The 25,764-nt window shown below is 40.3% G+C and overlaps 1 long non-coding RNA gene across 1 annotated transcript in view; it reads right to left on the bottom strand.

The window, feature by feature from the left end:
* The window catches only part of LOC108894141 (uncharacterized), a 52,035-nt gene extending 32,631 nt beyond the window's left edge, over positions 1-19,404 (bottom strand). Inside the window, exon 1 of the long non-coding RNA XR_001962766.2 lies at positions 19,282-19,404. This is a non-coding gene — a long non-coding RNA (uncharacterized LOC108894141). The remainder of the gene's footprint in view (positions 1-19,281) is intronic.
* Positions 19,405-25,764: the final 6,360 nt, after the last annotated feature.

Raw genomic sequence — 25,764 nt, 5'->3', positions numbered from 1 at the left:
CATAGTGAAATCACTGATCATTTATTGTTGGCCATTACAGCATCCCACCCATGTGGTGCATCTGTTAGTGGTTTACTTTTTTAAACTATTAAAAATAGCTGCTTTAAACTACTGTGACTATCCTTGGCAAGATATGCTTGGCTCAAGAGCCACTGTGCATGACACACAGTCTATATAAAAAATATTTCTCTTGTGCAGCACAAATTATATAGCCAACAATCCTCTAAAGACAGACTTTGGAAGGATATTATGAATCAGGTTTTGACTTTTTGATGTTGTTCTCATGAGACTGTAACTAAATAAATAAAGTTAGCCAAATACTTTTGGGTTGCGAGGGATAAAAAAAGGAAAATGTGATGACATCCTACTGACTTAGAAGAAGCTACATAAGAAGTTACGCAAGGGATTTTCCATTGCAAACAGGCTGTGTGCGTGTCTACCACTTGCAGGCTGACAGAAGTGACCTGAAATTTGTATGAGCAGCACCACTGTTGATTTTGTGTTACCTTTTTTTGAGTTTTGTTTGAACCTGCAGAGGAACAATGAAAATGTTGAGTGAGTCAGGACATCACTGGTGTGTTTGCCTCTTCAGAACTATTTGACTCACTTTAAGATGAAGTCTTTTTAAACACAAAGTCAAATATCTGACTCATAATATTCTCATTGTAAATATGAGGAAAAAAAGCCATACCTGCCCTTCAAGGATTACACACTGTTTGAACTGTGCTGCAGCAGGGGAACATGTTTCTATTTAGTTACAAAAACAACTAAACCGTAGCCTGGGAACGAGGCCACAAACAAACATGTGTTCTCACTTCACTCCCTGCAAAAATTAAACTCTCTCTTCTTTCACTGCAAAATCCCCCTTTTATTCCTTTACACTGTCACCCTTTATATTAAACCATATTCAAGAATAGTTCTCAATGTACCCTTTTGGAAATTTCATGCTATGCACCATGCATAATTGCAACTTTTATTTATTATTTTTGAGTTGTCTAAATATACAGAAAATACCCTATACTGATTTTGTGACTCAAAAGCCTCATTTTTGTATTACACAAAGAGTTAATTTATTTTAAAAAAAAAAGGTCAGTTATGAACAAAGCAAGCAATTTAAACATCTCACATACCACTTAAGTTTTGTTAAAGAACTGTCCTTTTGTCAAACATGGACCACAGTCACATGCTGTCTTTAAAAACAGTACCACAATTTATTATTTCTAAGAACATTTCGTTTAAAGCATTTTGTAGTGCAAAGAAAACAGGAAATACAAGAGCTACTCACAGCTGGGGAAAATTTTAAGTTAATGTTTTAAGTAAATTTAAGCCGTGGTAAGCCAACTCCAGGAGTATATTCAAAAAACGCTGAATAAAGTGGTAAATATGCAGACATTTGTAAACAAATTTAGGTTTGGATTTTCTCATATTAATCTTAATACGACACTCACATGCCAACCAGTGGCCCAACATAGTTATTGGTCACTGTAATAATTCCTTCGACCAATAATCACAGACAATGTTGTGCAGCTCCACAGTCCGTGTTTTGTGTAGAAATGCTCACTAGAGTTTGGCTGAAGCTAAAATGAGGCTTCATCTGTCAGAAATCAAATGGGCATCTTCCACAGAACAATCTATATGGTTGTTTAGGTTGGAGGACTTTCAAGGTCGGTGCAATGCTGTGGTCCAAACCAAAATATCTTGATAACTATTAGATGGACGACTGTGGAATTGTGCACAGATGTTCCTGATCCCCTGAGGATGAACCGTCTTCTACTGTCTTTGGTGATCCCCTGACTTTTCCTCTAACACCATCATGATCATAAAATACAGATAGTAGGCCACTCTGCTTTAATCTCGTACTGTGCTTCAGTTTTTTGCTTGTAAAAAACACAGATTTCACTGTATTCAAGTTTCATGTGCTTTTCTAGAAACTGCACAAACTGCTGTTGTTGATCTATTGCTTTTTGCTAACAGGTCAGGCAACATTAATGGGTTGGGTTTTGGTAGTGAACAAGGCTGACTGTCGTTCTTTGAGCAGTTTCAGTATGATTCTGAGACTTCCAAGTATAAAAGATTTTCTAGGTCACAGCTAATTCAACACACAGCAGCCAAGTTGCGAGCGGTCTTCAGCAAGATGAGAGGGCATATTAGAGATCCTTTTTACCACAGCCAGTAGTTCGATTGATTCCCATTCCTGCTCTAATGCAAAGTCAATGTGCACCTCTACTCGATTAAGGAAGAGAAGCAGTCATATGATTCACTGAGGGAAAGATGGATGCCAGAGGAGGAAGAGTGAAAGGCTGAGATTTACATGTGTGGAAGAAAAGCTGGGTGAAGCTTTTCCTGTTCAGCCACGCCACTCTCAGCCACAGCCAAAGCCAAATAGCTGCAGCCATTTACTCACAAATGTTTCTGAAATTTGTAAGCAGCCGCCATTCAGGCACCAAAACATAAGCATTGCTCATAAATCAGTTCTGTGAAATGATGCCTTGGACCACTAGGTTACAAGGACTAACTGAATAAACTGTCAGAAATACTGAGATATTACAGTTTTACAGAGCATGAGCTGACACCTTGAAACTTCAAATTGATTAAAAAATTGTCAAGGTCTGCTATAGTTATGCCTGAAGTGCAGATTTCACTGTGAAGTACTAAAAAAACAACCCTCATTGAAACATTTTGACCTCTGGCCGTGTTCATTCTTGTCTAATGACAATAACAGAGTGCAGGCCTCTCTGCTCCAACATCTATTTAGTAAATTCCCACATTTGTTCGGATCTGGGACTCTTAGTGTTTTTTGTTTTTTTCCATGAGACCAGGCCACTGACCATGTGGCTAAATATAGCTTTTCTCACAGAAGTTGCAACGTTTTGCCAATCCTGCTTCTGTGTGTGCTGGACACTGATACAACACAACACAGTGACTTAAATTTAACAGGATGTGTAACCCTGGTTCTACACTGAAAATCTCAGTGTCAGTAATCTCTGCACAACAGATGGGCTCCAATTACATGGGTGCAGATGCGATTCAGATTCATTACATACTCAGAATCTTTTAGCATAGGAAGGACTAGGCACCTCAGGGGGGAAAAAAATCAAGATTCATATCAGATGATTTGTTCTAATAACATTTATAACTGTGTTTACTATTGAATTAACCATTAACCATATAGCAGCTATACAAGCCTATTAAATAATTGGTTTTACAACTGTTGCTAGAACATTTACAAGACTGTCATTTCTGCTCGCTTCTTGATTTTGCATTTCATGAACTTCACCCCAGTTTTTTCAAACTGATGTTTTCCTGATGCCAAAGTTTGCAGAGTCTTGTGATTTCAAAAATTTAGAGACTGCAAACACCCAAACTGTGAACACCTCCCAAGTGTTGATTATTCGGCCACACGTGGCCTCTTCCTCCAGTATGACTCTGAGCTATTATGGGAAGAAACACTTCCACTGCGCACAAACATTCCACTTGCTAAGGTGTAAGAAAGCGAGAATCAATGAAGGTATTTCAAACAGAGAGAAAGCTGTAATTCTGCACAGCTGTTTGCACATAATGGATGCTTGCTAGTGTGTAATAAGTGATTTTGAAGGCTGCAGGAAACTCTGCTAAATCAAATCTGCCAACTGTCATGGACGGGGAGAAAATTAAAACAATTCTAAGCGCCTGTGACTGACAGACCCTAAAAATATTAGAACATTGGGTACATCACTTTCAACTGAAGACAGATGTGAACAGCACTATGCTGAATGAAATGTCTGTTGCATTAATCACAGGAGTTAGGTTTTTTTTCTAATTATAAAAAATGATTAAATGCTTTTCAATAATAAGAATTCAAACACTGTGATTATTTTTTCCACATAATGATCATTAAATAAAACCACATGACTTGAGGAAATACTTACCACAACTACTCATCATCACTGACGATATGCAACATTTTATGTGCCAAGTTTGTTCCCCAGTCACCAGTTTGAGCGATAGCTTGTCTTCATCACCATTTAATATTTATCACCTCATTGACCATCTTCAATGAATTCCCAGGAATTTGTTCTTAATAACATTTGGGCCTCATACATAAACAATATGGTAATGCAGTCCATATGGCCAAATCTAGGACAAGGACCTCAAGTACAGTTCAAAGTCAAAGTGCAGAGCCTCCGACATCCTTCACAGATTCATACAGCGCCTGTATGTGTGGGCTTGTCCTACATCTTCATGCAGGATGTGAACTAGTTAAAGACTGACAACTGCAGACAATCATTCAATTTTACTTATTAGGAAGGTATGCTGTTTAGTAAACGATCAACTGAAACTTTAATTCAATAATTATGAGGACTGTTCATTTCCAGGGACACATGACTTAACTGCATTAAGCTTTGATAAATATCCATTGAAACCATTTCACATGACAGGAATCAAGTGCTGCGTTCAGTGTGAGGAAGGATGCTGAACCTCCATCACAGAAGTGTTTGTTTTTTTTAAAAAACAGTAGTTGCTACCAGTCTGAATGCTTGTGCGGCTGTTAGAGTAAAAAACATCAAAGTATCATTTAAGAGTCATTATTTATGGCAGAGGGTAAAGATTGTTAACTCCTGATGTAAATTCCATCAGATGTCTTCTCCATGCCAGTGGCTGACAACACAAAGAGCTGTGGTTGCTTTGAAAACGCACTGAGAGGTCAAAATAAGCCAGAGCCAAGATTCAGACAGTTTGGATTTGCAGTGTTGTGGCTTGTGGAAATTTCAAAGAGAACACCATGGCTGCGGTACGTACAATTATTCATGACTAAACTGCTACAGTACTAGGTTGAGAATTTTGATACTGGTGGTGGAAACTGATTAATGTTGTTGGAGAAAGGACTACCCAAACAGCGTAATTAGATTATGTAGCAGTTTCGAGGGGAAAAAAAAGCAAGAACAAGCAGTTGAATGCTTGGCTAGGCAAATATATCAACACTTAACCAACTGAATCAGCTCCAGTGCCTTCAGGTGACTAAAGAGTCCAGACAGTAATTGTCCCAACTGCTTTGGTCTTGAATCTGAACTCTGGAACAGGTATTAAACCACTGCCTGGTAATTTAAGGCTGTTTGTGCTGAAGGAGAGCTGGCTAATGTAACAATAACATGGAGCAGTTATGTAAAGTGATAATATAATCATGTGACTAAAAGCATATTGTGAAAAAAACATGTCACTGCTGTTGGTTTTCATGTTTATTGGCTTTTTTCTCTTCACTTTTTTATTATCTAGATGTCTAAAAGTAACAGGGGTAAGCATGTTTCATGGATCTCAATGCACACTGCAAGTACACAGAACATCACTCCTGTGTGTGACTGTTTCATCCTCCTCCAAAACCATGGATATTAATCTGCTGCCATAACAGCCTCCACTCTTTTTGGAAAACTTTCTACATGAGTTTGGGAGCTGGCTGCAGGGAAATGCCCTCATTCAGTCATAACCAATGATGCTGGGCCATAAGGCCTGGCTCACATTCATCATAAAAGTGTTGGCTGGGGTTAAGGTATGGGCTCTGTGCAGGCTAGTCAAGTTCTTCTAAACCAAACTCCCAAAGCCATTTCATTACGCAGTTGGATTTGTGCACAGGAGCACTGTCATGCTCAAACAGGTAAGGACACTATTGTCTAAAACAGCTATGGGGCCGTCAGTACGCCACCAGACAAAAAAATCTCAACAACTAGTCAGTGGATTGCCATAAAATTTTATACAAATGTTCAGCAGGCATACAGAAACAGTGACAGTGGGTCACAAGTAGACAGTATTCTGTTTTTTTAAGGGGTCACAAGACAACAATAAAAAACAACCCCAGACCAGAATTACTCAAAAGTATGTGGACAGGGGTTCCTGTGCAGTGGATTACCATTATAAAGCTACAAAAGCTGTCATTTGATCGGCTAACAGGAGTGTATATAATGACTGAGTTATAGCTGCATGAATAGGATGCATTCTAGTCCTGCATCTTACAACTCATGGACCATAAAGATAATCATTAAGATTGTAAGACTAAGATAATCAGGTCACTCAATCTTCCACACTTAAACAGTTTAATACAATAAAGTACAAAGATATGGCATAATAAATTATCATTAGCAGTATTGTTTGTTCAGTTGATCAATGTGCCATACTAACCAAGTTTGTGCAGTATATGATTAGTCTGAATGGCACATTGTACACTGCAGTAAAAAAAGTCTAATCTATATTGACGTGCATTGAAATTAATAAACATGGAGCCTGTATGATGTTATTATAACTTTATGGCTGATAAGTGTGTATATTTGACATTTTAATATCCATTTGTAATTTGTTTTTACCATTCTGTCTTATTAGTAAATAGCTAACAGGATTTCAGTGTATTCTTTATCTGTGAGACTATTAAAATAATCATTATATGTGACTGAACTCCAGTGGCTTTAAAGTACTGTACACATAATACACATAGGAGTTTTGAGATCAATGCTATGTGCTCATATTTGAGCTGTGGCTATAAAGCCCTCTGGCCTGAAGAGGACAGAAATAAAACCAACCTTTTCAAATAAGATTCTCATGATTTTATGATCACAAGTATGACAGCTCTATGAATCAACCCATTATTTAAAGCCGAATGCTTGATTTTACACACTTTGGAACAACATGTTGAGAGAGGTTTTTATTACAGCCAGATAAACCTTCAGGGGTGGTAAGAGTGGACGTCTTAAATTCTAATCTGGGATAGGCTGAAACAGTAAAAATGAAAATAAAAAAATAAAAAATTCCAGGTGGCATGTAATCTGCCGGATAGATATTTATCCCTAATCCCAGATAAGATTTGAAAGAAGGACAAGGATGCACCACTTTCTTAATCCTGAACTTTTTATTCTTGGTGGCTCAGAGCATATAACAAAAGCAATCTAATTAATAAAACCTGGGATGAATGACTCATCTTGTTTCATCGTCCACTGACTAATGGGAGGATGTAACATCTGAACTGTGTTAAACTGAGCAGAATTTCTCAGTGCATGTTTTCAAGTCCTGTTTCTGAGTTTTACTAGAGATTGAATGTCAGTTTCGAGCAGTTTGTCTGTTTATCACTTCCACATTCTGAACCATCTCAGCAATCCAGTGTTGACCACTAATAGCCATTTCCCACTGCAGGAACTTAACTAACCATAATATAATTTGTAACTATTGTCAGGGCTTTTGTGTTTGTTTCCAGTGGTCTCCCCTCTGCTCTTGGGATAAGTTCCTGCGGCTAAATTTGGCACTGCTCAGGAGGTGACAGTTACACCGCTGTTGACTGTGATCTGTCATGCAGATGTGTTCTCACATCACAAAAAGAGAGACTGAAACAAACACAACAGCAGTGACCACCATTTAACGACTGCCTTTTTACTGACTGGGACAACTAATTCTTGAAGGAATGATGAAAAACACTTGATGGGCAAATCAATGTCCAACATGGGGCCATTCAGAGGGAGCTGGAGTCAGCAGTTAGAAACCAGAACAAGTTCTTTGTTTGGCAGAAATGGGGACACAATAGACAAGCCAATAATGTGGGGAAAAATTGGAACAATAATAATAATGAAAAAAAAAAAAAGACTGTGGACCACAATGCATGCAACTGAGCAGACAGAAAAACTACAAAATGGTTTGATTTGTTCTGGGCAGTAGCAAGCTTGTGTTGGCCAGAGCAGTGCCCTGAATGAAAGTAAATCAATTACTTCACTTGTCAACCAAATGGGGTATAAAAAATGTTATTTATATGATGAGTAAAGTCAGTCCTGCTGTCAACTTCTCGGTGGTGTACACCCCAAACTTTCTACTTGGTAAAAAACCTTGAGAAGTACCAAAAGGTTCTTAAACATTTAGGTAAATATGCTTATTTGCTAACCCTAACCCAGCAGATGGTGAAATTAGCTCAGCACAAAGACTGGAAACAGGGGGAAACAGCTAGCCTGGCTCATTCCCAAGGTAACAAAACCCAGCTACTGTAAAACATGACGCATTGTTGTTTTATGGGAGATTATGTACAAGACTATTTCTTGGTCAAACACCTGGAGGCTGATTGACGCACGGTGGTGACGAGACTCCAAACCAGTTTTTACACTGATTTACACTTTTATTGTGTATAAATTTATATAATATGACATTGATTTCAATCTTCTAATCTTACTCTAAGCAAGCATGCAAACAAGTGGCTACAAGCTAATACCAGAGATTCAGATAAAGGTCGTAACATACTACCGGCTCGCTTCATCTGCGTTTGGTTTGCCAGTCTGCAAAAATTGTTTTGGTTTTTTATTTGTGAATCCAGCTTGTTCCATTATGGAAAAAAATTGGGGTCACCCAGAGAACACCACAGTCTGGAGTGAATACATGCTGAGCACTGTTAAAAAAATATATATGCCAATGCTAATATGTTTCCATGTTCATATGAAAGAACAGTTTTAAAGAGTCAATCAAGAAAAAATCTCCAAACACAATAAACATGTTATTATTTATGTTGCACTTTTCCTCAAGGAACAAAAGGTTTATGGCAACAAAATAGCAGGGCAGTGAAATACATACAAGAACACTGAAATTGACAGAAAGCAGTTCTGGAGATTTTACCACCCCACAAAATCAGAGTTTCCCACACCTGTAAACCTGAGCCTTGGGGCCAGGGCCACAAATGATCCAGCTCTTTTGGAGTTGACTTTGGAGCAGGTTTTAAAATCACTGCCTGCAGACTTAAAACTGCATCTGTGGTTAAGGAGGTTTGACAACTCGGGGTCAAAGTTAAAAATGGCTTCGCTGATGTATATCTGTCACTTTGTCCCTTGAAACTGAAAACATTGTTTCTCAGGTCTGTGATTAGGCACTCTTTGTGTGTGGTTCATATCTGCAGGCTGGATATAAGTTTTTGTCTGTCTTAGGGTGGGTGGGGTTTTCACGTGCATTTAATGTAAAGCACATTGGCCTTATTTGTAGTAAAATGTGCTATAAAACAGAATACCCTTGCCTTAATGAATGTAAAATATTTATTACCTCTAAACACCGCTGCATGGCAAGAATAATTAACTAATAATGGCTGCAGTAAAATTCCCCTAAGTAAATTCACAAGTAAATAAATAAATACTGCGGCAAACTAAAAGTGCTCCAACGGATGACTTTTTTAAAAATATAATTTGAAAGTATACCGACACACACACCACTCCAGTTGCTGCCAATATATGTAGTAGTCTTTACTTTCTCAATAAACTGTGTTGTAAAATATAATCGCCCCTTTCAAATGAAACAGTAACAAACATGCAGGTAATCAACCTAAAGCTTGCTCAGTTCATTCTTTTCATTTCCTGAAGGTGTTTTCTCTGCTGCTGCTAGCTTCAATTCCAATGTCAGACCGCCTCCATTCCATTCACCTTCAGTGTTCATCAGGAACTGAACAAGCATTTTAGTTCAACAGGATTCCCACTTTAAAAGCCAAAGGGTCCTGGTATATCTCTTCAACCATTCCTATTGTGCACACTACATGAGTGGCTGTCATTGCCAGCAGTGTCAGAAAATCTAAATCCCTGGATCACCATTGCAAGAGGCCTAAACACACAGCAGCCTGTCAGCAGGTGTAACTAATATTAGTTTGTGTGTGTGATGGGAGGATAACTAAAAACACTCCTCTACCTCAGAAAGCATATTTTATCCATGCCACCGTATTCACCCAGTGAATAAAGGACAGTTTTTTGGCTGAGAGTCAAAAGTGGAAACTGTTTTTTAAAAGCTGCAGGAGAGAGATTCAATCCTACAACATCCCTGCTACAAAACCTGCTTCTTGACCTGAGCTATCAAGATTCTCTGAGCTGCATCGGCTCTTACTTGAAAAACATTTATATAGCTGTAATACTCAGGAGAAGCTGTACAAATGTCACCTCGCTACTTTCCGTAAAAGGGAAAATTCCATTAGTGTAACAGAGTAGTGGATAGAAAGTCAGACTGACCAACTGACCAAATGACATTTCCATTCAATCCCAATGCTGCTAGTGTGGCTAATAGTGATCCTTTTATGCACATTATCTGCATTTTAAGATGCTAAAATTTCAGCTGCCAGTCTGTTTGAAAAACAGTGCTGTTGAAAAAGCACATGCCTACTTTATCGTCTTTCTCTCAGGGTCAAACGACACCACCACTTCAATCAATCAACCAAACATTGGGTAACACATTTTAGGTTTGTTCTTACTTGTTTGATGGTGCCTCAAAGCTCTGGCCTCAGATCTCTCTTGACAAATAAGCCTACAGGTTGAAATGAAGGGGCTCCCTGTATGTTTGTTCCTGAGGCAAACAGATTGACATGTGTCCCATGTTGCACATGGTGCAAGACTCAGCATTCCACAATGTTCTGCAGTTCTTTTTACTTCTGCAGGGCAAAGGCAGGTAAAGACGAGTACTTATCAGCCAGCACTGGCATTAATCAACACCTTCATCTAAATTTAGATTGTTTATGCATGTTGCATAAAATCCAAATCATCACTTGTGAAAACTTGTGATTAGGAGCATTTAAAATACACAACCAGTCTAGGCTTTCTTAAGCTCTCACCACTAAATGCTATATACTGTGTGTAAACTCAAGATTTAAACTGAGTTTCATTAGTTTTCTTCACTGTTTCACCTTCTCAGACATAGATCCACATTAGAAACCTTTTGTCCTGCGTAGTGCCACGGTGGTCATGATAATCAGTTGAGGTGCTGCTGCTGTGCAGTTGGAAATTCTTGCCAGTAACCACCACTGTAACTTAAACCAGACCAGGGTTTCATGTTGAACTTTACGACTCCGGGTTTCCATTTGTTCTTGTGGTTCACCGCTGCTGAGTGAATTAAGATTTATTCCTTGATTTAAAAACAACAACACCGTTTTAATAGAAAGTGTTTATAGTGTGCAGCACATAGAGCGTGCTTTTGTTTAAGATGTCAGTGGATTATTACATGTTTTTGCATCAATTGTCTTAACATTCCACAGTCCACTAGAAAACCAAATGGGAAAAAAGTAGTTTATTTTATTTTATACTTCAATTGTCAAAACAATTACCTAACAGTGTTTCTGCTCTCAAACAGTTGCTTCATGTTTGGCTCCTGTTCGTGTTTATTGTAGAGGAAAGGAGCTCATAGAGCTTTGATTAATTCATGCTCAAGGCAAAGGCACACTCTAACAGTTCTCTCTCAGATCACGAACAGAGCTTAGAGGCATTGTGGGAGTTTGAAAGAGGCACTTCAGTTATCTCCTTGATCCCCTGACGCCTCAGGCAATCAGTCATTACTGTCAAATGGAATTTGCTATTAAAAAAGACGTACTCAGTGTGCGGGAAAAGGTCTTTGCATTGTTAATTGATCCCTGCTGATAACGTTCAATTCATCCAACAACAGTAGATAACATGCATTCATTTTACATCCGCTGCTTTCTTTAAAATTCCTCAGCCTATCAGCTGTTTGTTTTAAAAATTACAGTAGCCTTCCTCCCATGAATACATAGGGAGCCCAGCCCACAACAATGCAAAACAACTGAGCTGATAAGGTAGAGTGTGTTTAAGTTTGTGAGAGACTGTGTCCAAAACACGACAAGTCCCTGGAAGAACATTATTTTCTGAGAGAGCCAGGGAGACCAGGAAAAATCAGATTAAATGCCATCACACTGCACATCTACTGTACTTATTCAAGTCATCAGTTTTAGTTCTTAGAAGTACTTACACATGTCATCGGTTATAGTTTCATGTGATCAGCAGAAAGGACAAGAGGCTGCTGTCACTGTAGTCACTGACTAAGTCCTGCAGCAGTTTGCCACACCCACTGAGGCACAGGGCAGTGTGGAGATGGTTTGACAGGTTATTGGAGCAGGGAGAGGGTCGTGTGAAGGACGGAGGAGGTCCAGCTGTGCAGCTGACCAGCAGGGGAGAAGCCTGCAGGGCACACTGCAGGCTGCAACAGTAGGGGATTTACTCCAAAGAGAGGGGGGCATGGTAGAAAAAGACTGTTGCCAAGTGAGTATGTCATGGTTCTTTAGATAAAAAGAAGGCCTGTCTTCTGAGATTCTGAGGCACTAATGTATTATAAGAAGTGGATACTTTGTTCTAAGATGGCATCCCATTCATTCCAAAGAAAATCACTCATACCCAGTGTTTAAACTGGATGAATTTGCAGTATTGCCGTGTGTTTTAACCCTGGATGTATTGTAAGAACTGGTCCTCTCAGTTCAGTTCAGCGAAAACATCTTGCCTGGCACATAAACCAAAAACGTTTGCTAGCTTCTAGGTTTGCCTCTGCATCATGTGGCCCTGTGCACATCGCAGTAAGAAAACAGAGCAGTAACCAACCTTGTTTGCATTTGGAGGCGTCTTGTCTTGTCAACAGTTTTACAGATGTTTCGTTTATAATGGAGGAGTATGAAGAAAATACCTTTTTGAATACTGACTGAGGTCACAGTGACATTGACCTTTGACCTTTTACCATCAAAAATCCAATCGGTTCATCCTGGAGTCCAAATTATTTTTAAAATATCTGAAGAAATTCCATCCAGACATCACTGAGCCCCACACTCAAGACCTCTGAATTAATATTTGACCTAATGGCTCAAATGGTGACAACACAAAGAGCAATTCTGGGATGGGTTCATCATTTTACAGCTGTTTCCTCTGTAATAATTGTGAATGGGAGAAAGTCTGTTAGAGCCAGTGGGCGTTACGTGACCTTCAGTTCTGACAGCTGCCACTATGCCGATCTCGCCTCACAGCCCAGCACTGTTCCCAGGGAATCGTCTAAAAGCACACAGAGAATTACTGGTGTTAGTTTTGGCTCAAGTCCAAATCACTTATGGTTGCGTACAGCAACCTGATGTAGAATTTCGCAATACCAAGAAAAGTTTGGGCCAATTACAAGCTAGCTATTTACTAAACGGTCTTGAATGAAAGCTGCTCTTAAACATCAAAGTCAAAACAAAAGCATCACAGCACCATGTGACACGAAACATGGTTTCACACTGATGGTAAGACAAACACACACATGCAGCAGGTGCAAAACTCACAGTCTCTAGGAACACTGCATCTTTAGGCAAAAGAACATAATTCAACGTGAGGTGACACTTAGAACAAACCACAGAGGGAAAACACACACAATGTCACCATCTGCCAAGAAGCAATAAAGATTGTTTTAGTTGCGTCAGTGATTGCCAGACTGTTATTTAGATTGATGATTGATGTGTAGTTCTGCCAAGTGAAATCTGAAAGACAGTAAATCATACCAGGATTGTTTTGACATATATTTGACTGTGTAAACATACATAACAAATTAAAGAATACAAATAATAAAAGCACAATAAAATCAGCTTGCATGTACCACAGAGGTTAAATAACTGATGAAGCCGCTCAGTTCAGCTGCTGATATTTAGATGTGTATGAAAAGCAGCTGCTTGAATGTTGCCCAACAACACATGTAATCGTAAAATGACATGACAATTACATTTTTTTTGCCACTTGAACTCACAGTCTACAACATGACCACAGGTTTTTCAAGGACTTCTTGCCAAAACATTTAATCTCATATAATCCCCTGTAGATTAAATCACCATGATGGATTTGGTGTTAAAATCCTCTGGTTACTTCTCAGCCCTCGCCTATTGTTTGTGGGTATTTGTGTGTGTCATACTTGTAATCGCCAGCTTATTCTGACTCACCTTCTGACTCACACAAACGCTTGAATTAAAAAAAAAAAAAAGAAATGTTTGTAGCCTCAGGTGTAAAAAGTGAATGAGTGAATGTTCCTGCTTCATTCCAGACATCTGAGTCTCCAGTCACATGAGCCGCACAGTGGCAAACAATACGAGAGTGAGTGTGTGGAGCCACGTGAACGATTTCAAATCAATTTTCACTAAAGGCAATTTAATGATAGTAATCTTTTATATGAAATGAACAGCAAATGACTGTGGAACCTACGACCTGAAAATGGGAAGATTTGACAAAGATTTGGATCACGTGACCACACAGTCGACGTCATCTTTTACTGTTTTTTGTGGCGTTGTCTTTGCGGGGAATTTCAATGACAGTGTTTACCTCTCCATGTGTAAATGTTCCAGCTAAATGAACTCCCCCCGATGGTATTTTACAATGGCACCATTGGTTAGTGAGTGAGATGATAACTGTGACTGGTTTAAACACAGACAAACCATTTTCCCCTGTAGACGATGAGACGATGTGATGAGAGAGTTTTAATGTTAAAACCTCGATGTGTAAATGTGATTTAAAAATGACATTTTCAGGACCTGTATCCTGTTGCAATGTTCTCGATTTCTAGAGTTCTAGATTTATTGGACTGAATGGGGCAAAATTCAGAGAAGCACATGCAAAAGAAATCATGCTTCCTTTTAGCGAGACAACAGAACCAGTGTGTGTCTGGTGTCCTTCTCTGAAAAAGGCGTTCCTCCTTTCACCTTTCTCTCCACTTGCTTCCTCATTAATTCACTTACTTTGCTACGGTTTAAAAAGACAAATGGGCTCGGGGGAGAGTCCAAATGTTCTGTCTGCTTTGTCCCTGAGGCACGATGCCATGGCAACCCAGAGAGTCTGGACCTGAGTATTTAAAAATAAATGTTGAGAAAATCTGAAGTATGTTTTGGGAGAGAACATGTCACAGGGGGGAGTCTGTAAAAAGTGCTTTTTATCAATCGCTGCTCTCGTTCCTGTATCAACAAGCTGAACTTTGGACACTGAAGGCTGCCAATTGTCATGATTTCTTTTCATTATTAAAGTTGTTTGCAGCCCTCAAAGCTGTTATAAAAGGGCAGACTCACAACAGGTGTATTTTGTTCTTAAGACAACTTCTTTCAGGAATTACTCATCACTACACGGGGGCATCTAGAGAGGGGATTGGGGGGTGGATGAATGGGTAAATCAAACATCTGATGGATGGATTTATTATTCGAGAGTGGATTCTAAGGGTTTTTAGCTCTGATGATTGTCGACCTGCTGATACAGGCGTCAGATCCAAAAACGCTTCCCTGTGTCTTTCCAGAGGGCATGGAAGAACACTGTATTTTGCTGTTTGATTTGGAAAACTTGTTGGCCAGTATTATAGTCAACATTTTCCAGGCAGTTTATGGTGTCTTTGTTGGCTCTTCTAAATAACTGGGCGAGAGCTGGGTGACATTTAAAACTGGTCTGATAGCTTGTACTTGGTCTGATATAAGAGTCTCAGATCTCAGCCAACAACCTCTTCAACCCCAATTACGCACCAGTGGATCAGTCGCTCCTGCTGCTGTGAAACCAAACCACCCTGTGTTTAAATCCACAGAACTTTGTTTTACATTCTAGTGGATACCAAGTATACCAATTATGGCCGACTTTTGGGAGCAATTTTATAAAATTATCTTCAAGACATCTGGAATATTTCAGTTTGAACAGTGCTGCCATAAACAACATGGAGTCTGGGGGGTTGAATATTTCAAGTAAACAACATACAGCTACAATAATGAGGTGTATACGTGAGAATGTCAGACATATAAAATTATTTTCCCAGCTTTAAAGCTACTTATAGGGACATAAAAAGGAACATTTATGTTAAGAAGTTAAGCTGGCAGATAAAATCCAAATCAGACCCAGACTGTAAAGAAACATTTTCCTTTAAATCTAGCTGAGACCATCCATCCATCCTCCTCTCTCTCCCTCCATCTTATGTCCTCTCCAATTTATCACAGTTTGTCACACAGTGTTTAGTTTACGTGACAGTGTTTTTGTTCCAGATTAAACGTGCGTGCTTGACACTGACGGTTAGACGTAATGCAAAGACAAGAATAAATTCAGCCAGAGTAAACGGACAGCCAGAGGTCTCAATTCCTGTGGCCGCTGCTTGAAACTAAATTTTAAATCCTTAACTCACGCTTGAAGTCAAGATATACCTATATGAGTTTTTTTAACAGCTCACCAACAGGAAAATATTATTTAGCGAGTTTCTGTTTTTCCCCTACAATCTGAGTAATTCCACATTGTTTTAAGTCGAGAAAAATTGCTGCAAAAACAGAATTAACATGCTGCAACTGCCAAAATATACAATGAACAGAACACAGCAGAACAGAGGGAGACTTGCTTGTGTTTTTGTTTTGGCCTTCCTTCTGTGGCTTGGCGCTGACCCAGTGATACAGAGACAGAATTCATGATTCGTCACACGCTGGTAAGCTGTTCAGGTTGTGATGCAGCAGAACATCGTTCAGATCGACCATTGTCACTGGGATCCTACCGCCAACTTGTTTGACCCCTTGTACACTTCCGTGGAATGCGGTGATGGATTTTCTCCAGTCGCCGCTTTTGATTAATCATTCCATAGAGCATTGTTCCAGAGCTCCAGAGGATCATCATGTGCTTTTTGGCCAACATTAGACAAGCATTCATGTATTTTTATTAGGGAGCAGAGATCCCGCCTTGCTACTCTGACATGAATACCAATTTTCCCAAAGCTCCTCTCTGATTGGTGAATGGTGAATACTTAACCGTAGCCACAGTAAGATGCCTGCAAATGCCCCTCTGCACCTCACAATGTGCAGCACAATTTGTGCTGATGCTAACAGTGAAGGTCGAACCGCGGCGCTTCTTTATCCTTAACCAAGTGTTTCAGTGTCTCACCACAGCCAAGCTTTAACTGTAGTTTATTTGCCATAACTACAAGATTTTCCCAACCTAGACAACAACAACAAAATCTTTTTTCATAGAATCATCCAATAAGAATGTTTTGTCTGGACGAACCAAGCTGAAATCAAACCAGAAATGTTCTAACTCTGTGGTACGTGCTGCAGATCACTGGGCCGAAGGGACGTCTCTGGTTGAGGTTGCGGTTAGGCATGTGGTGGTGATAGCTAAGGTCAGGGTTGGTCTCCTGGGGATGGATGTTAATCAAAGCAAAGCGAAGACAAGTCAAAAAGAGTTTGCTGACAACACGTTCCTCATTACTGTGGATGTATTTCAGGCTGAGAGGTTGTTCTTCCACAGAAAACATTTTACCTTTTTTCTCAAACTAAACTAATCATTACAGCTAACTGAAATTAATGAATAATCTGTGATGGGCCAGGTATGAACTAGAGAATATTTTAATCTTAGAATTACATTTAGTCGACACTTTTCCAAGTTTAAATGGATTTGATCGGTAACTTAGCAGAAAGCTAGAACATGGACATTTTGTATTTTACATTCTAGACATTAGCAATCAATCTGCCAGATGATGTGCTTATCTGTGGTATTAATTACATAGTTTTTGTGCCACATCTGAGAAAGAACAGGTGTCTTTCATGTCATAATACTAAAAGAGGGAGATAGCTTTTGTTTGCATTTTTTGTCAGTTAGCTTTCAGTATTATCATGTTTCTCCTTTGAAATCCGTCAAAAGGGAGACTGAATAGGGAAGCGGCGTGTTATTTAAGTGTAGATAATATGGCAACACCCACCCAACTCCTTTTGTTGATGCAGTTGCAAATCAAGTGCCACAGGGGAGACATTTGGTTTTGGCAGAACTATTTAATTTCCCTGATAAATTTAGAAAATGTACATATGGGTGTTCTTTTACTTGGAGTTACTGAATGTTGTTTTAGAGTTTTTAAGGATACGTGTGAGTGCGTGAGCATACTGTATGTCTCTGTAACTCCACGTACAGGGGGTGCACACAAGAGTGAAGCCACCACAAAGCATATTGTACAGCAGTATGGAAGCTCCTGAGTGGTTCATTTATCCAGCTCGGATTAAAATAACAGCTCACCAGATGGTCTCATCAAACCTACGGCAGACCTCGTGTGGGGGCGAGGCGCTGACCAATGTTCCCTTCGGAGCGGAAACACGGCTGCATAGAAACGAGATCCTCTCCAGAAATAAAAGGCTGAAGTTAAGTGATTCATCCTCAAGTAAAGCCAAACAGGCCTGAAAGCAGCATTCAGGAGCCACTGAGTCACACTGTGGAAGAGGCTGACCTTAGATCAGATGACAGGGGGCTGGAGTCGCCGCGCACTCTCACTCTGCGCCAAGGTGACACCGAACAAGAGCTCTCAAGGCCCCCCTTGTCTGACGGATTCATCCACACACCTCCCCCTCCGCCCCTCAGTCGCCTCCTCCCACACAGGTGATCCATCTCCCTCTGTCACTGTCTGTCTCTACAGTGTTCGGCTCAGTCTCCCACTTTCTCTGTGGAACCATTTCATTCACTCTGGTTACATTTAAACAACCGAAACTTGTAAAAGATAACACGATAAGACCATATCATCACAATACAAGTCCACTTTAAGCCAATAACATTTTAAAAATGTCTTAGCCTTGGCATCACCACATAACAAAGAGTCGACACAAACCATCATCATCTGATGGCAAAGGGCATTGATGTTCTACATGTCAGTCACTGATGATACGTAACAATAACGAGTGAATTTCATCACGATTAAAAGGTACACACAGGAACTCTAAACATTCACACACAATCCAAACGCATCAAGTGGATTTTCATGATGTGAAACCAGGTTTCATTCGAACCAGAACACAACAACTGCCTTAAAGGTTTTACCTGCTACAGTCAGCTGATCAGTTCACCTCCTGGTTAACGACGAGGAGGACTGAGAGAACGTGCTACAACTTGTTTGCCATGAGCCTCTATTTCCTACTCAACATGTATCGCCTCCAATAACTTCCTGTCTGGATCAAGTCTCCCCTGTGAATGACAGCAGCCCTCATCAACAGTGGAAACTGGTGCACAGAAGGGATTGTCTATGTGACATCCTGGGATGCCATATAAACAGCTCGCCACTTACTTTTAAGGAGATTGTGTGTGTCGTGTCGACGCATTTTAATCTTTTATTTTCCATTTTAGTTCAGCTTATGGGTTTTGGGTTCGTCAGTGTAGAAATGACGTGTCATGAAATGATGCGTGACAAACAAAATACATGTGCTGATAAGAGGCAGCGTGAGTTAAGAGACTGGCACGTTATTCACACTTCATTTGGCTGTGATTTCCCCAAATGTAAACAGTGTTAAGCACTTCCTTGTTTTATCTTCATACATTTGTTCTACTTCCACGTACAGTAAATAGATAGAGATAACAAATCAAATCTGGAATTTTTGCACAATAATCTGATTGATTAACACCTCAAAGAGACACTATGTGATTCTGAAAAAAGAAATAACATAATCTCCCCTGTTTGAGGTCATAACTCCTTAAACACAGACCTCCTGCTGTGCTACTGTTGAACTGTGTTTAAACAAGTCACAGATAAAAATCAGAAAAATAAAACAAGAAGCAAACACACCTCACCCTCAGCGGCTGGCATGTTTCCTGCTTGTGGACCCGTTCCACTAACTTTCAGTCAGGTTTGGTTTAGTGTGCATTTCATCTGCAGTCCTATGGCAGGCCATTTCAGTCAGGTCGCTTAATGATGATGCACGACTCAACTGAATCATGGGAAATGAAGGAACATGTGCCATTATCCTGTGTTGTCACTTGGTGGCCACAATGGCTGCTGCTGAGTAAAAGTGATACGGTCTCAAAGTTCAAACAGAACTTTTCAGAAGAACTGGTAGAGCTACTGGATCCTCTTCTCTCTGTCCTGTATAAAGTCATTTATTGTTTGCCATGTAGCTTGTGGAAATTTATTTCTCAAAACTCTTTGTAAAAAACTGTGTCGAGCGTCAACACTTGGTCTTACATATTTCTTTCTTTCTCATGTCTTTTTTCCCTTTTCTCCTACAGACCACATGATGCCTGAAATGAAGTGATAAAGTGTCTCGTTTATTTGTGGCAACAATGAGATTCAGTCTCAGGACACCAAAGGCCAGTGTAAATAGTCCAAAAGTTGAAAGCACAGCGGTGTTGCTGCCCTGTGAGGAGGAGGAATCAAACTGGAAAAAACTGCGGAATTCAGACCACACCAGCTGTAACGAGACTGATTTGTTTTTCTTAATAGTCTGCCCAGAGGTTGTGAATCATAACACTAATTTAACATTTATTGTCAGCGACATGCATGTAGTGTATGAGCAGAAATTAACCCTGCACGGCCGGTGGCTGGATGTGCGAGTAAACACAGCTCCTCTCTGTGTCTCTTACTGTCTGTGGCTCTCGCTAACGCCCTCCCTCTGCTCTCCTCCCCCCTCCTAACCTTCTATCTTTACCTGTCTCTTCCTCCTCCTCCTCCTCCTCCTCCTCCCCAGCTCCAGCGCTTCTGAGGGGGGCCTTCTCGATTTCCCTCCTGCCCAGAAAAATCAATATTGGGAGGCGGCCTGAAAGACCTTTCACAGGAGTATTACAGCACAGCCCGGCGCTCCGATAAGCCTCCTGTTACGTCCTCTCGGGACGGGGCTGGCCAGGCCCACGCTCCCCACCTGGGGGGGAAGGCATTCTCCTCTGGCCGCAGGGAAGAGTGCCATAAAGGGCAAGACGTGGATCACAAGTCTATTGGTGTGGGCTATTAGTAACCTTAGAGCCCCTGACCTGTGACTAGGGTCCTGTGCTGATTCCCACACACACACTTACAGACGGAGTGGGAGGGAACATGCACAAAAAAGACAGTTTATGACAATAAAGAGCTTTGTCATGCATTCAAGACAGCAGATAATGCGATGTGTGTGTGTGGTGTGTGTGTGTGTGTGTGTGTGTGTGCAAGCTGTTGTTAATGTATGTGCCAACACAGGAGAGCGAGGAGCAGAGCTTTCACAACCGTCCCTTCATGATGTCCTTTTACTGTCTTTGCCAGTAATGACTCTGTTGTTGCCTGCCCTCCCTCCCACACACACACACACACACACACACACACACCTGGACGCACCTGAAAAAACTCACACCCACATGCCACTCTTGCTGGTGTGATTCATGAGGACACAATGTGAGAAAAATGTGCACTAACAGAGTGATCCAATTTGCAAAATATGACACATGCTGACACATGCTGCTGTGGTAGCTGAGAGGATCGATCGTGTTACAAAGCGATACAATCACATTGACGACAGTTATAAAGGGCCAAACAACTTATCACACATCCTGTGTTGTAGGATTAAAAAACGTTCATCTTAAGTATTTTATAAATCACCCTGCTGTAGCCTAAACATGCTGCAAAAAGCCAGTGAGATGGAGCGAAGAGAGACTGCTGCTGCATCTTAAGCAACAGGTGATTTGCATGCCAGGTACTGTTCCAGGTGTTTATCCACCGAATGTTTGGCTCGTTGGCTCCTTTAACCAGGAAGAGCACTGATATTTAACTACGTGTTTCTGGTGGATTACTTGGTCTGATTTCAATCCTATTGTCATGGCTTATAACGGAATTGGCTATCATCAATAGCCTGTCATTAGGTATTCTACTGAAAGTGGGCATGTTAGAGCTGCCAACTTGGACAGTAAGTTCGTTTTTTGTGACGTGTCTAAACCTGCCAGACTTGTTGAAATGTTTAAAACTGACACTGACACAAAGGAATCACTTATTAGTTAGATAGGTTCATTCATTAGCTTCTTTTTTCTTGCGATCATAGTCTGTCAGTTAGAAGAAAAAGAACCTGTTAAGGCTGTTTTTGTTAAACTGCTGTTTCCACAGCCACAGCGTTAAAGGTAGGCTTCGTGATTCCAATCTAATCTACTTCATTCAAATTCAGGGAATCTCTCCTCGTAGTCCGTCAGCTGCCCCTTCAGATCAGGTGTTTCTAAATAGCCCTGCCTCTAGAAACGAGATATAAATGAAGTGGATCTGTGCGATCCATTTATGTCGTGTACAGGGGGGAGGGGGAGCGTGCTATCACTACAGAGCAGAGACAGGGTAATGGAGAGAGGAGTATAAATTTTACATTTTCCTGTTTGTTCTCGGTGTGATGTTAGACTAGGAGAGATATCTGCAGCTACTGCAGCAGCTCTGAGAAACTGTAACACACAACAAAGCGCTCTGTCCCTGTTAGCCAAGCTACAAATCCACAGGCCTGTCCTCGATCACTGTGGCTCTGTACAAACAGGGAATTAAATCACTTTTTCTGTACTGTTGAATCAGTAAATCTATAGCATCTCCTCTATGACAATAATTCAAACAAAAATCATCAGTTATTGGTTATTAATTGGTTTAAATAATTGTCTCAGCCACACTCCACTTCACACGTCCAAGATGAAAAAGAAACACAGAGATCTCTCATGAAAAATAACTAACTTTGGCAGACAATTTCGTGTTTATGTTGGATCCCATTAGTCAACAGACGAAGCTGATTGAGAAATTTTTTCAGGGCCTTTAAACTCTGTATCTCTGTAAGGTGCCTTCACATTAAAAGTGACAGATATTGAGCTAAATTCCCCCAAATCTGAAGTGAAATTACTGACCCAGATCCTTTTGACATCTGTATTATACGTGATCACTGCAGGAACACATAAACATTTGAGCATGATGTTCTCATTGTGTTTACTACCTGCTGGCCCGTAATGTTGGCAGTAAAGGCTTTCAAGCTGTTGCTACCACTCTACAGTTGCACACATTGTTATTTCTGGATAAGGTCCATATTTAAATCCCTCTCCAAACTGACTCGACTTGAACTGCTGTTTGTCAGATAGAGTCGTTTGCTCTCAATTATTTGTCTGAACTGTTATCTAAACCAGATTGGTGGAGAAACACTGAAGCACATTTGTCTTCGCCTGAGACAAAGCACAACTGAAAACAAATTTTTCAAAAATAAAAAACAAAACCCTTTTTGAACACATGTCCAAGTCGCATTCATGGGTACATCAGGGACTGATCCATCAAGTGCACTCGCACAAAGAGCCAGCACACTGCGGTCCAAGTTCAGCTGGCTTACAGTCACGAAAACAAAAAAAGGTCCGGTTGCTAAATGCTCCTTCCTTCATCGGTTTGTGCAGCTGGGAGCCGTCTGAGGGGAAGGATGGGAAAGCGGAAGCTCCTGGCTGTGAGGTAGAAACCAGGGTGGTTATGAAAGTTGGTGTTGGGAGAGAGTCCTCGAGGCCATGTTTACGAAAGCGGGAGAACTACTTCTGCAGAGGCTGTCTGGGGACTGAGGTCATTTCCTGCATAGAAGCTATGGATATGATATGCCCTATACAATCTCTAGTCCCAGCAGTCTGTAAACTTTATTTCCACAAACTCATTTTTATCAAGGGAAGGATCTCGCTTGAGTACATGTTTTAAAACACCTGTTTTACAAGGTCACTGACTCATGACTTGTCCTCTTCTACCAAACAATATCTCTCACACATTCTGGAGATATCATACAGTACGTATTATCACTCCAGACTGAGGCCGTTTTCACCTTTTTTTTTCCCTTCACGTCCTTGTTCTGTTCCGTTGAAATCACAACCTCGATCAGTTTGTAATCAACTTCCTCGTACAGCACTAGGGGAAATACCTACAGCCAGCATTCAGGGGCTTGAAGTCATAAATCAGTGAGGACTGGCAGGACACATTATTCAAAGAGCAATCAAATCACTCATAGTCATGAGAGGGCCCTTTGATGCCAATCATTTACTCTGTGAGATTCCTTAAACTGTCACGGCAGGATGGAAGAGACCTGTGTGGCCCTGGGAAACAGATTAGCCACGTGTCCTCCATATACATGCTGCAGGCTGAGGTCACTTGAGTTCTTTATGTCATGTCTCACACAGCATTTAAAGCAATGCTTCAGTATGCCTATTCACAGTAACACAATTGCACATTCATCGCACAGTAACATGTTTACGAACAATGGACTTTTCTCGGCCTTCCTGTTGCTTCCTGAAAGCAAAGATGAAATCAGAACACATGTCCTCCACAAAACAGTTGATAAACTGATTTTGTTTTTTGGAAATCCCAAACCTCTGGCCAAGCAAAACAAACATGAGTGCCTATGTCTGAATATTTAGTTGATGAAAAGATTTCCGATTTCAGATATTAGCAGCTCCAGTGGTGATATCAGAACAGCAGACTTCAAAACTGTTCTTTAATGGTGTGAAAAGTCTGTGGCATTTAGTGACGTGTACTTGACGAACATCTGACCAGACCGAGTTTCATTTGATCTTATTCTAACATCATCTGTTTGAACAAATAACCAAACATTTTGACATTTAATAATTTCATCCTTTGTTCAGCCATTTAATTGCCCTAATCTTCTTCGTATTTTTGAAATACGAAATTCTAATTCCAGAAAATACATCGGCTCAAGAATCGATCCCTGTGGCACGCCACGGACCATCAATCATTTAGAGGAAAAAAAAGAATGCGAGTACTTTTCTGTGAGTCAAATAAACAAGGAACCAGTCTGGAACAATCGTTACCCACCCATTAAGAAGTTTCCACAATGATGCACTTAAGCACGCATCACCGTTAACAGTCAAGTTCACATGCTGTACATGGGTGGAGTCAGTACTGTGCTGGAAAACAAGGTTTAAATATGTTTTTTATCCCGTCACAACTACGGGTTTGAAATCTCCCGATGACTCCCCCCTTTCCAAAAGTGCTACATTTTGTGCTAAATTGGATAAATGGGTTGATAAATAATAAAAAAGACAATATTAGACAGAACTGATGACAATCAAGAGAAAAGAGCAGCCTGTTTGGAACACTTGTGATAGTTGGTACATTGTCAAGAAATTATAATAAATGGTTTATCATCACACCCATGAGGTTGTTATGACTTTTCTCCTGTATTCTGACTCATACAATGACACAAATCAGGATTGCTGATGTCCTCAAGCTTTTATAAGAACAGGTTTAACAGTGTTGACTCACTGCAACAACTATGTTTTTCCTCTTTGAAAATTGGATACAAAGATCAATTTCAGCTCAGCGAGCGAGGCGTTTGTGCAGCCAGGTGTAATGGAGGTTTACATGTTGATATAGTCGCCAGACCACAACAAGCAAAGCAACAATTGTGCGCTGGCTTTATGGGGTTAGTGATTCATAAATGTTCTATCCAAGAATGAACTGATTATGTGATCCAGAGTGGAAGTCAGAATGCAAAATGCTTCAGCACTTTTACCTTTAGGGATGTGTAATTCATGCTTTCTAAAAATCAGTTCACCAAAAATGAAGTAATGCTTCTGTGTTTGTTTGTGCTAAATGTTGCATAAAAGCAATAACATACACAAGGTCGCACTAAAGCGTGAGATATTGGCACCGTTGTGAATGCCTGAGGACAAGTACTCCCTTTGGTGTTATTGCGTTAATAAAATATGGTCACAAAGGTGCTAAAAGACTTGAATTGTATAGTCATACTCGACTGGGAAAGCTGAAACCTTGAAGGCAAGAGATGTGATTTACTGGCTTTTAGAGGGGACATTTTTTCTTTATTATTTCATCAACCTGACACATAACACATTATCTTAGGCAGCTTTTCCCCCCAAAGCTATCCTTGGAGCTCAATGTGATTTAGTGACAACTAAAGAGCATGAATCTATCTAAAGGAAAAAAACCATCTTAAAAAGACGTTTGAGAGCACGAGCTTTTCTTTTTGGAATCAGACCTGAAGCTCTAAACTCTCATTATGTGATTTTAGTAAGAAATTGTTGTTAAATCTCTTTTAATTATGTCGTTTAGAAAGCAAGAGACAAACAAATGCATTCAATCTAGTGTAAATGTGGCAAACATGCTACACGCTACAGTCAATGTGTCTTTATAAAAGGCAAGTGTGTTTTTCCTTTTCGAATCAGGCCATCACTGGTTGAACTGGTTTTGCTTTGAAATAGCTACAAACATGCAGTTTGAAACTTGTAGATTGTAGAAGCATGTGGGTAATAACACTCATCCCCAGTGTCTGCAGTGAAGCTACTCTGCCTGAAGTAAATC

Source organism: Lates calcarifer, linkage group LG10 (genome assembly GCF_001640805.2).
Source record: "Lates calcarifer isolate ASB-BC8 linkage group LG10, TLL_Latcal_v3, whole genome shotgun sequence".
Classification (NCBI taxonomy): Eukaryota; Metazoa; Chordata; class Actinopteri; family Centropomidae; genus Lates; species Lates calcarifer.
This window is presented reverse-complemented; position numbering and strand designations above follow the sequence as displayed.